This window comes from Leucoraja erinacea, chromosome 19 (genome assembly GCF_028641065.1).
Source record: "Leucoraja erinacea ecotype New England chromosome 19, Leri_hhj_1, whole genome shotgun sequence".
Classification (NCBI taxonomy): Eukaryota; Metazoa; Chordata; class Chondrichthyes; order Rajiformes; family Rajidae; genus Leucoraja; species Leucoraja erinaceus.
In genome coordinates, this window is record NC_073395.1 from 7,109,594 (window position 1) to 7,119,100 (window position 9,507).

Genomic DNA, 9,507 nt, shown 5'->3' on the forward strand with positions numbered 1-9,507 from the left:
TTGCGCTCACATTTTGAACATCTTGTGCCATTAATTCATCTAACAGCCTACGTTATATCCACCTGGAGTTTTAAATATTTTATTTTCTATTGTTTCTCAGCCACAATTGCCCTCTACCCCTACTGCCTCTGAAAGACAGCCGCAACCAGCTGGTAGAGCTGCTGTCCCACGCTGCCAAAGAACTGGGTTCGATTCCGACCTCGGGTGCTGTTTGCGTGGAGTTTGCGCGCTCTCCCTATAATTGCAAAGATTTGTTCCGGGAGCTCTGGTTTCCTCCCACATCCCATAGACTTTAAAGGGCCTGTCCCACTTGGCAATTTTTTTCGGCGACTGCATGTCAGGTCACCGAAAAATTAGTGGCAGTGACGGGGCCGTGATGACGTGTGACGTGCGATGTTTTTTCAAGTGTCGCAACTTTTTTTTTGGTCTCCGCTGGATTTTGAAATGTTCAAAATCTTCGGCGACGGCGATATGACGCCGACAGTTGCCGAAAATAATCGGCCAAGTGGGACAGGCCCTTGAGGGTTAATTGGCCTCTGTAAATTGCCTCTAGTGCGTAGGGAGCGGATGAAAAAGTTGGATCAGTGAGACGGTCAGCATGCACTCGCTGGGCCGAAGGGCCTTTTTCCATTTAGTTTCTCTAAACTAAACTTCCTAACTCAATGAAAATCTCCTGAAGGTCTCACTGCCACCCAGCCTCCAGACTCAGGAACAGCTTTATTCCCAGAGCTATAGCGGCTCTGAACCGGCCCTGCTGAGTGCCCCCCACCCCCATGGACTGTCTTGTCGCACTGACACATCTGCACTTTGAACTGTCTGTTTGAACTGTTTTGACTATTTTACTGTTCTTTTACAATCCATGTTCTCAGGGTATCTGAATCTACATTTTATTAGTTAAGTTAAGACATCGGATGGAAGCTGCATACCAAATCTCGTTGCACTGTGCAATGACAATAAAAGATATTATTATTATTATTATTTTTATTATGTGATGTGGTTGCTGATTTAATTCTGTAGGCAATATTCCAGCTTGGTCACAAAGGCAGCAATAAAACTCAGCTATGTGGCTGCGGCTCGTTCAACCGTGTTACAACAGCCTCCAAACTTCAAAGGAAAATAAACATCGTTAGCTACAAACAACAATAATAAAAGTTAACAGCAAACTGCGATATCAACCCTTGAAAGCCCTGTCCCACAGTACAAGTTCATTCCAAGAGCTCTCCCGAGTTTAAAAAAAAACCAAACTCGTGGTAAGCACGGAGAATGAACGTAGCGGGTGCGTCGGAGCTCGGGGACGTTTCTTAGCGTTAACGGCAGGTACTCGGGAAGACTCGCTAACGGCAGGTAAGCACGGGAAGACTGGTGAAGATTTTTCAACATGATGAAAAATGTCCATGAGAGCACCGAGTACCGACGAGTGGCCATTACCATTAAGGGCCTGTCCCACCAGCATGCGTCTAGCGCGACCTAACGTGGTCGCTTGAGCTGTACAGCCTCACGGGGCCGGTCCCACTTCGATCGCCAGAGCCGTATGGAGTTGTGCGGAGCTGGTCCCGACATCGCGCGGGGCTCCGAAAAACCGACACTGAAACGGTCCGCAGCCGTCGTGACTGCGTACGCCTAGCGCGTGGCATGATGACGTCACCGTCCGGCGTGCCGTTACGTGATGACATAACCGCCCAACGCCGTTTGACGTCCAAATTCAGTCGGCCCGCCTCCTGCCCAGCTGATTGGTGAGTATGATGTCAGGACCAGCCCCGCACAACTCCAGACGACTCCACGGTTGGAAGTGGGACCGGCCCCGCGAGGCCGTAAGCCTCAAGCCACCACGTTTGGTCGCGCTAGACGCATGCAGTCGCATGCTGGTGGGACAGGCCCTTAAATCTCCGAGTTCGAATCAGGGCAAACTCGGGAGAGGGGAGAGCTCTTGGAATGAACTCGTACCGTGGGACAGGGGTTTGAGGCTGGGCAAGAGTGAAGAGTAAAAATACTCCTCAAAACAGCAGCAAATTTATGATAGATTTGACAAGAGGAGTATAGAGAGCACTGTGAGGTCTGTGAGACGAGTAGCTAAAACTAAGAGAAGATTTTACTCCAACAGACATGGTAAACTGGCTAAGATAGTCACAAAATGCTGGAATAACTCAGCAGGACAGGCGGCAACTCTGGGGAAAAGAAACACTAAGACTTTTGCCTCCATCACAGCGAGGAGGTGCTTGGTGAACTCACTGTGGTGGATGTTAATTTGTGTTTATTGTGTGTTTTGTTATTTATTATTATTGTGTATGACTGCAGGCAACGACATTTCGTTCAGACTGAAAGGTCTGGATGATAATAAAGGAATCAAATTCAAATTCAATTCAAAAATTCAAATACTAGGTGACGTTTTAGGTCGATCCAAAATGTCACCTATTCCTTTTCTCCAGAGATGCTGCCTGACCCGCTGAGTTACTCCAGCATCTTGGGTGTAAATCAGCATCTGCAGTTCCTTCCTACACATCGTAAACTGACTGCCGGTGTGAGTTTATTGTTGCTGGGTGATAACGCTGCCTTTCACTTTTATGATTCACACACCAGATCCCAATTCTTTCATTCAATTATATCTTGCCTCAACAGAATGGAAATCAAATATGCTGCACAGTGTGACTTCCTGTCCAATACCAAGCTCCTTTTGATATTTAAATTGAACAATTTCTTTGAAAACAGTGTTGCTAAATAGTTAATCCACAATTTAATTTCTCCCTAAATGAATTTTATGAGCTCCAATGGAAGATAAATAAATTGCCTACCGCTAAATATGACAAAAAAATTCCGAGGGTAATTTTTAAAATCGCATTCAATTATTTGGCATAAGATATAGACAGTGAAAATATAGCGGCATATTAAAAAATAACTATTTTGACAACATTTAATGCAATTGTTTTAATTCAATTTTTAAGACCAATCTACTTAGTTTAGAGATACATCGTGGAAACAGGCCCTTCGGCCCAACGGGTCTGTCCCGACCAGCGATCCCCGCACGTGAACACTATCCTTCACACACGGGACAATGTCTACATGTATACCAAACCAATTAACCGACAAACCTGTACCTTTGGAGTGTGGGAGGAAACCAAAGTTCTCAGAAACCCACGCAGGTCACGGGGAGAACGTACAAACTCCGTACAGACAGCACCCGTAGTCAGGATCGAACCTGGGTCTCTGGCGCTGTGAGGCAGCAACTCTACTTCTGTGCCACCCTCATTTATTTAATATGAATAATTAATTGTTATTATTTATAGTCCATAATATTAGAAAAACATAGAATATAGGTAGTGTGAGGCCATTCGGCCCTTTGAGCCAGCACCGCCATTCATTGTGATCATGGCTGATCGTATACACACACACATTATATATTATGATAATTCATACATATTATTAACAATAACTGCTATTAAAAGTCCTCTAGATAGTGGGTTTATAAAACTAAAGGGGAACTTTACCTCATTTTCTATCTTGTCATTATTTACAATAAGCCCCAGGAAAAAACAAACCATTGTTGGGAAATTTCCAAAAATATTATATTGAACTTGCTCTTCCTTTATATTCACCTGAAGTTTTGTTCGAATTCCATAGATTTTCTACATAGAGAATATTGGCTGAAATGCAAGGCCACAGTTATCTACCAACTTCAACAATGGGAAACGATGGCAGGAAGCATCCGAAAATTCAATGGAATGTATCGTCTGATGAATGATCACCGATTTCAGAAAGTCATAAGTAATAGGAGCAGAATGAGGCCATTCGGCCCATCAAGTCCACTCCGCATTTCAAACAGAGCTGATGTATCTCTCCCTCCCAGCACCATTCTCTGGCCTTCACATGCTTGATCAATGGTGTTTTATCATTAATGCTTTCTTATTATTAATGTTTAGTGTTTTCCGAGTCATTTGTAACTGTCACTGTTGTCATGTTGTTACTTGTGGGTGGAGCACCAAGGCAAATTCCTTGTATGTGAATACTTGGCCAATAAACTTACTTACTTACTTTCTCCCCATAACCCCCGACACCCGTACTAATCCAGAATCTATCTATCTCTGCCTTAAAAATACTAATTGACTTGGCCTCCACAGCCTTCTGTGGCAAAGATTTCCGCAGATTCACCACCCTCTGACCAAAGAAATTCCTCCTCATCTCCTTAAAGGAACGTCCTTTAATTCTGAGGCTATGACGTTTGGTCCTCGACTCTCCCACTAGTGGAAACATCCTCTCCACATCCACTCTATCCAAGCCTTTCACAATTCAGTATGTTTCAATGAGATCCCCCCCCTCATTCTTCTAAACTCCAGCGAATACAGGCCCAGTGCCGACAAACGCTCATCATATGCTAACCCACTCATTGCTGGGACCATTCTGGTAAACCTCCTCTGCACCTCCTCCAGAGCCAGCACATCCTTCCTCAGATATGGTGCCCAGAATTGCTCACAATGCTCCAAATGCAGCCTGACCAGCACTTTATAGAGAGAGCCTCAACATTACACTCCTGCTTACACCTCTGGAAGTAACTGAGAAATGCTGACTCACTATTTCGCCCTGAAGTATAAACACTTCATTTTGTAAAACCAGTTCTTTTAAGAGGGGCTTTCGGCTATTAGTGTGCCTTGTGACATCCTGTGAAATGATGTCATTGAAAGTACATTTCACAAGAAGAATGCAATTGCAATGCATCATTGAACAGCGGTGAAGGGTTGGACTCTACCGCTCAGTTTCATGTACTTCATAACTCCAAAGATAACGTTGAACATGGAGCACTACAGCACAGGAACAGGCCCTTCGGCCCACAATGTCCATGCTGAACATGTTGCCAGGTTAAACTAACCTCCCCGTGCCTGCACAGGTGTTGCAGCGATAGAGTTGCTGCCTCTCATCGCCAGAGACCTGGGTTCGATCCTGACCACGGGTGCTAGCTGTACTGAGTTTATACCTTCTTCTGATGACCACTTGAGTTGTCTCCGGGTGTTGCGGTTTCCTCCCACATTCCAATAACTCGCAGGTTTGCAGGTTAATTGGCCTCTGTAAATTGTCCCGAGTGTAGGATAGAACCAGTGTGCAGGTGAGCACTGGCTGGCGTGGACTCAGTCGGCTAATGTTCCAATCTCCCTCTGTATCCACATGCCTCTCCCCTCTACTCTAGTCTTAAAGAAGGGTCCCGACCCAAAATGTCCTCTGGCTGATAAAAAATGCCTCTGAAATGTCGCTCTTGTATCTGCCTTCACTTCCTCCCGCCCCTAGCAGCACATTCCATGCACCCACAGTCCACTGATGTCCAACCTCTCATTATAGCTAACACCATCTAATTTAGGGAGCTCTTTGTGTGGGGCTCCCAATGTTGAGGGAGTCCAGAACCAAGGGTCACACAGTTTAAGAATAAGGGGTAGGCCATTTAGGACTGAGATGAGGAAGAGAGTTGTGAATCTGTGGAATTCATTGTCACAGAAGGCAGTGGAGGCCAATTCCCTGGACGTTTTCAAGAGAGAGTTAGATTTAGGTCTTCGGGCTAACGGCATCAATGGATACGGGGAGAAAGCAGGAACGGGGTACTGACTGGGGATGATCAGCCATGATCACATTGAATGGCGGTGCTGGCTCGAAGGGCCGAATGGCCTGCTCCTGTACCTATTGTCTATGTTCCTGGTTAACCTCTTTGGTCAGAGGGTGGTGAATCTGTGGAATCCATTGCCGCAGAAGGCTGTGGAGGCCAAGTCAATAAGTATTTTTAAGGCAGAGATAGATAGATATATTCTTGATTAGTACGGGTGTCAGGGGTTTGGCGAGAAGGCAGGAGAATGGGGTTGAGAGGATAAGATAGATCAGCCACGAGTGAATGGCAGACTTGTTGGGCCGAATGGCCTAATTCTACCCCTATCGCTTATGAATGATCAAAATCTCTTGATATTAATCATCTTCTGCCTCTTAACTTGACTGCAGCTTTTCAGTGGCCAACCAGACTAACGGGAGGACTCACACCCTTCTATTTCTAGATATCTCGCTCGCGGCAATTATAGAACTAGCAGGGTGTGAATCCTCCAGTTAGTCAGGTTCCACAGTCCCCTCGATCCGGGTATAGTGCTGGAGGAACTCATTGGGCAGGCAACATCTGCGGAGGGAATAGATGGGCGTATCGGGTTGGTTCTTCAGACTAAGTCTTGAAAAGTCGTCTGTCCATTCCCTTCACAGATGCTGCCTGGCTCGCTGAGTTTTGCTCAAGATTCCACCATCTGCAGTTCCTTATGTCAACAACATTCCAGGGTCATTAAGGGATGAGGGAGGAGAGTCAGGGGGGGAAAGAGACGTGAGAATTCAGATCCAGAACAGAGGAGGGGGTGGAGTGGGAGGGGGCACCATTCTTTTACAGATTTGGTCTGGAGGCATAGGGAAGGCGAGGAGCTGGAAAGGGCACAGAGAAGATTTACGAGGACGTTTCCCGGACTCGACGGTCTGAGCTATTGGGAAAGGTTGAGGAGGCTGGGACTCTATTTCTTGGAGCGCAGGAGGATGAAGGGGAGGGAAGGGGTCTTATCAAGGTGTATGAAATCATGAGACAAATAGATCGGGTGGAAGCACAGTGTCTCTTGCCCAGAGTAGGTGAATCGAGGACCAGAGGACATAGGTTTAAGGTGAAGGGGAAAAGATTTGAATAGGAATTTGGGTGGTAACCTTTTCGCACCAAGGGTGGTGGGTGTATGGAACAAGCTGCCAGAGGAAGTAGTTGCGGCTGGGACTATCCCAACGTTTAAGAAAAAGACAAGCATATGGATAGGTACACAAAAATGCTGGAGAAACTCAGCGGGTGCAGCAGCATCTATGGAGCGAAGGAAATAAGCAACGTTGCCTAGTTCCTTCGCTCCATAGATGCTGCTGCACCCGGAGAAGGGCTTGGTCTCTCATTGTTATTCACAGACTTGTTGGAACCTGCAATGCCTCCGCCAACCAAGAAAGTTAATTAAATCCAGAGAAATTATGTCATTGTCATCAAATTGCAAAACATTGCAGCAGAAGCAGTTTCACAATCATCTTCCCCAACACCTCCCTTTGTTCACAAAATGTCTAGACGGGCAGCAGAACACAGACGGCTGGTGACAAAGTGGGTCAGGTGCGAATGCAGGACACTGATCACCATGTATCTCACAAATTCCACACGTACGTGCCACCGGACTATCTTATGCAGAGTCGTCACATGGAGACCAACTTCAATGCCCATCACTATAGCTGAACCCCAGCCTCATTATTGAGAGCAATGCACACCAGTCACTGCAAAAAACAGCCTTACTTGCCCTTTAGAAGGCACAAAATGCTGGAGTAAGGAGGAGAGGGGGGGGGGGGGAATGGGAATGAGGAGGGGGCTGGAGAGGAAGGGGTAAAGAGGGAGGGGTAGAAGGAGGAGGGGGGGGGTGAAGGGAGAAGGGGAGGTGAAGGGGGAGGGAGAGTGAGAAGGGGGGAGGGGGGGGGGCGAGAAGGCAGCGAGAAGGCAGAGAGAAGGGAGGGGGGAGAGGGGGGGAGAAGGGGGGGAGGGGGGAGGGGGGAGAAAGAGGGGGGAGGGGGAGAAGGGGGGGAGGGGGGGAGAGAAGGGGGGGGGGGAGGGGAGAAGGGGGAGGGGGGGGAGAAGGGGGAGAGAAGGGGGGGGGGGGGGAGAGTGAGAAGGGGAGGGGGGGGGAGGGGGGGGAGAAGGGAAGAGAGTGAGAAGGGGAGAAGGGGGAGGGGGGGGAGAGAGTGAGAAGGGGAGAAGGCAGAGAGAGAAAGGGGGGAGGGAAGGGGGGGAGCAGAAGGGGAGGGGAGGGGGAAGGAGAGAATAAAGTTATTTCGTATCACTACCTTCCCCTTACACCTCTGGTCACAGCTACTGATTCTTACTGAAACCAGGGCCTCTATCAATCTGTGCAAACCCACACGAGCTTTATCCACTGCACCTGTTTCGTTCAGTGATTATCAGAGTTCTCAGTTTGTCCTTCAATCGGAGATAAAGCTGCCGTGCCTTCTTTTATAGTCTTTAAAAACGTTTGTTTTCAAATCTGCAATTGAGATTTCACCTCGAGTGGCTAAATTGGGTGAGGATTAGCCCGGACAGATCAAAGTGGACACATGGTAGCAGGGGTCACAACTCATGGACCAACAGGTGCCTTGATGCTGTTACACATTCGACACAGAATATGGTCAGGAACTATTACTGGTTCCCAAGTACTGCTCTAAAACCACGCAAGGTTCAGCGTTAGGGCTTCAGCCAAATGTTTTCAGAAATGGGTCGCAGGTTCTAATCCAGCAACCTCCCCACGTCACACACAGAACAGAAGCTTCCCGGGACGGTAATGGGATTCTCTGGTCTATCTACCACTGTAAAATATTGTGGCCCACAGCTGTGACCTCCATGTAAGAGCAGATAATCTCTCAAATCAACTCTTGCTCCCGGGCCAACTCCCCCCCCCCCCCCACCCCCACCCCCACCCACACACAAATCTGTGGCAATGCATAGCAATGCCATGAAAGACCTCTGAAACATGGGGACAAGTAGGCTAGGGAGGCGCGAGAGAAGGGGGGGGCAGGGGAAAAGAGGAGGAGATGCAGGCATGAGGAGGGAGGGGGGAGAGCGGAGGGGGAGAGAGGGGGGGAAAAAGGGAGGTTGGGGACAGAGGATGGGGGGAGAGAGGGGGGGGGATAGGGAAGGGGGAGAGAAGAGGAGGGGGGGGAGGGAGGGGGGGAGAGGAGGGGGGGAAGAGAGGGGGGGGGGGGAGGGGGAAAGAGAGGGGGGGGGGGGGGGGGAAGAGGAGAGGGAGGGGGGGGGGGGGAGAGATGGGGGAGGAGGAGAGAGGAGAGGAGGGGGGAAGAGGGGGGAGTGGAGAGAGGAATTATGGCAGGGGGGGGGAGGGGTGGAGAGGAGGTGGGGGGAGGAGAGGAGGGGAGGGGGGGGAGAGGGGGGAGGGGGAGGGGGGGGGGAGAGAGGGGGGGGGGGGGGAGAAGAGAGAGAGGGGGGGGGGAGATAGTGTGGGGGGGGGTGGGGGGGGGGAGAGGGGGGGGGGGGGAAGAGAGGGGAGAGAGGGGGGGGGGGAGAGGGAGGGGGGGGGAAGAGAGAGGAGGGAGAGAGAGGGGGAGAAGAGAGGGGGGGGGGGGGGGGGAGGGGGGGGGGAAGAGAGAGAGGGGGGGGGGGAGGGGAGGAGAGGAAGGGGGGGGGGGGAAGAGAGAGGAGGGGGGGGGGGGAAGAGAGGGGAGGGGGGGGGGGGAGAGAGGAGGGGGGGGGGGAGAGAGAGGAGGGGGGGAGAGAGGGGGGGGGGGGGAGAGAGAGGGGGGGGGGGGGAAGAGAGAGGAGGGGGGGGGGAGAGGGGGGGGGGGGGAGAGAGGGGGGAGGGGGAAGAGAGAGGGAGGGGGGGGGGAAGAGAGAGGGGAGGGGGGGGGGGAAGAGAGAGGAGGGGGGGGGGGAGAGGAGGGGGGGGGAGAGAGAGAGGGGGGGGAGAAGAGAGAGGAGGGGGGGGGAAGAGA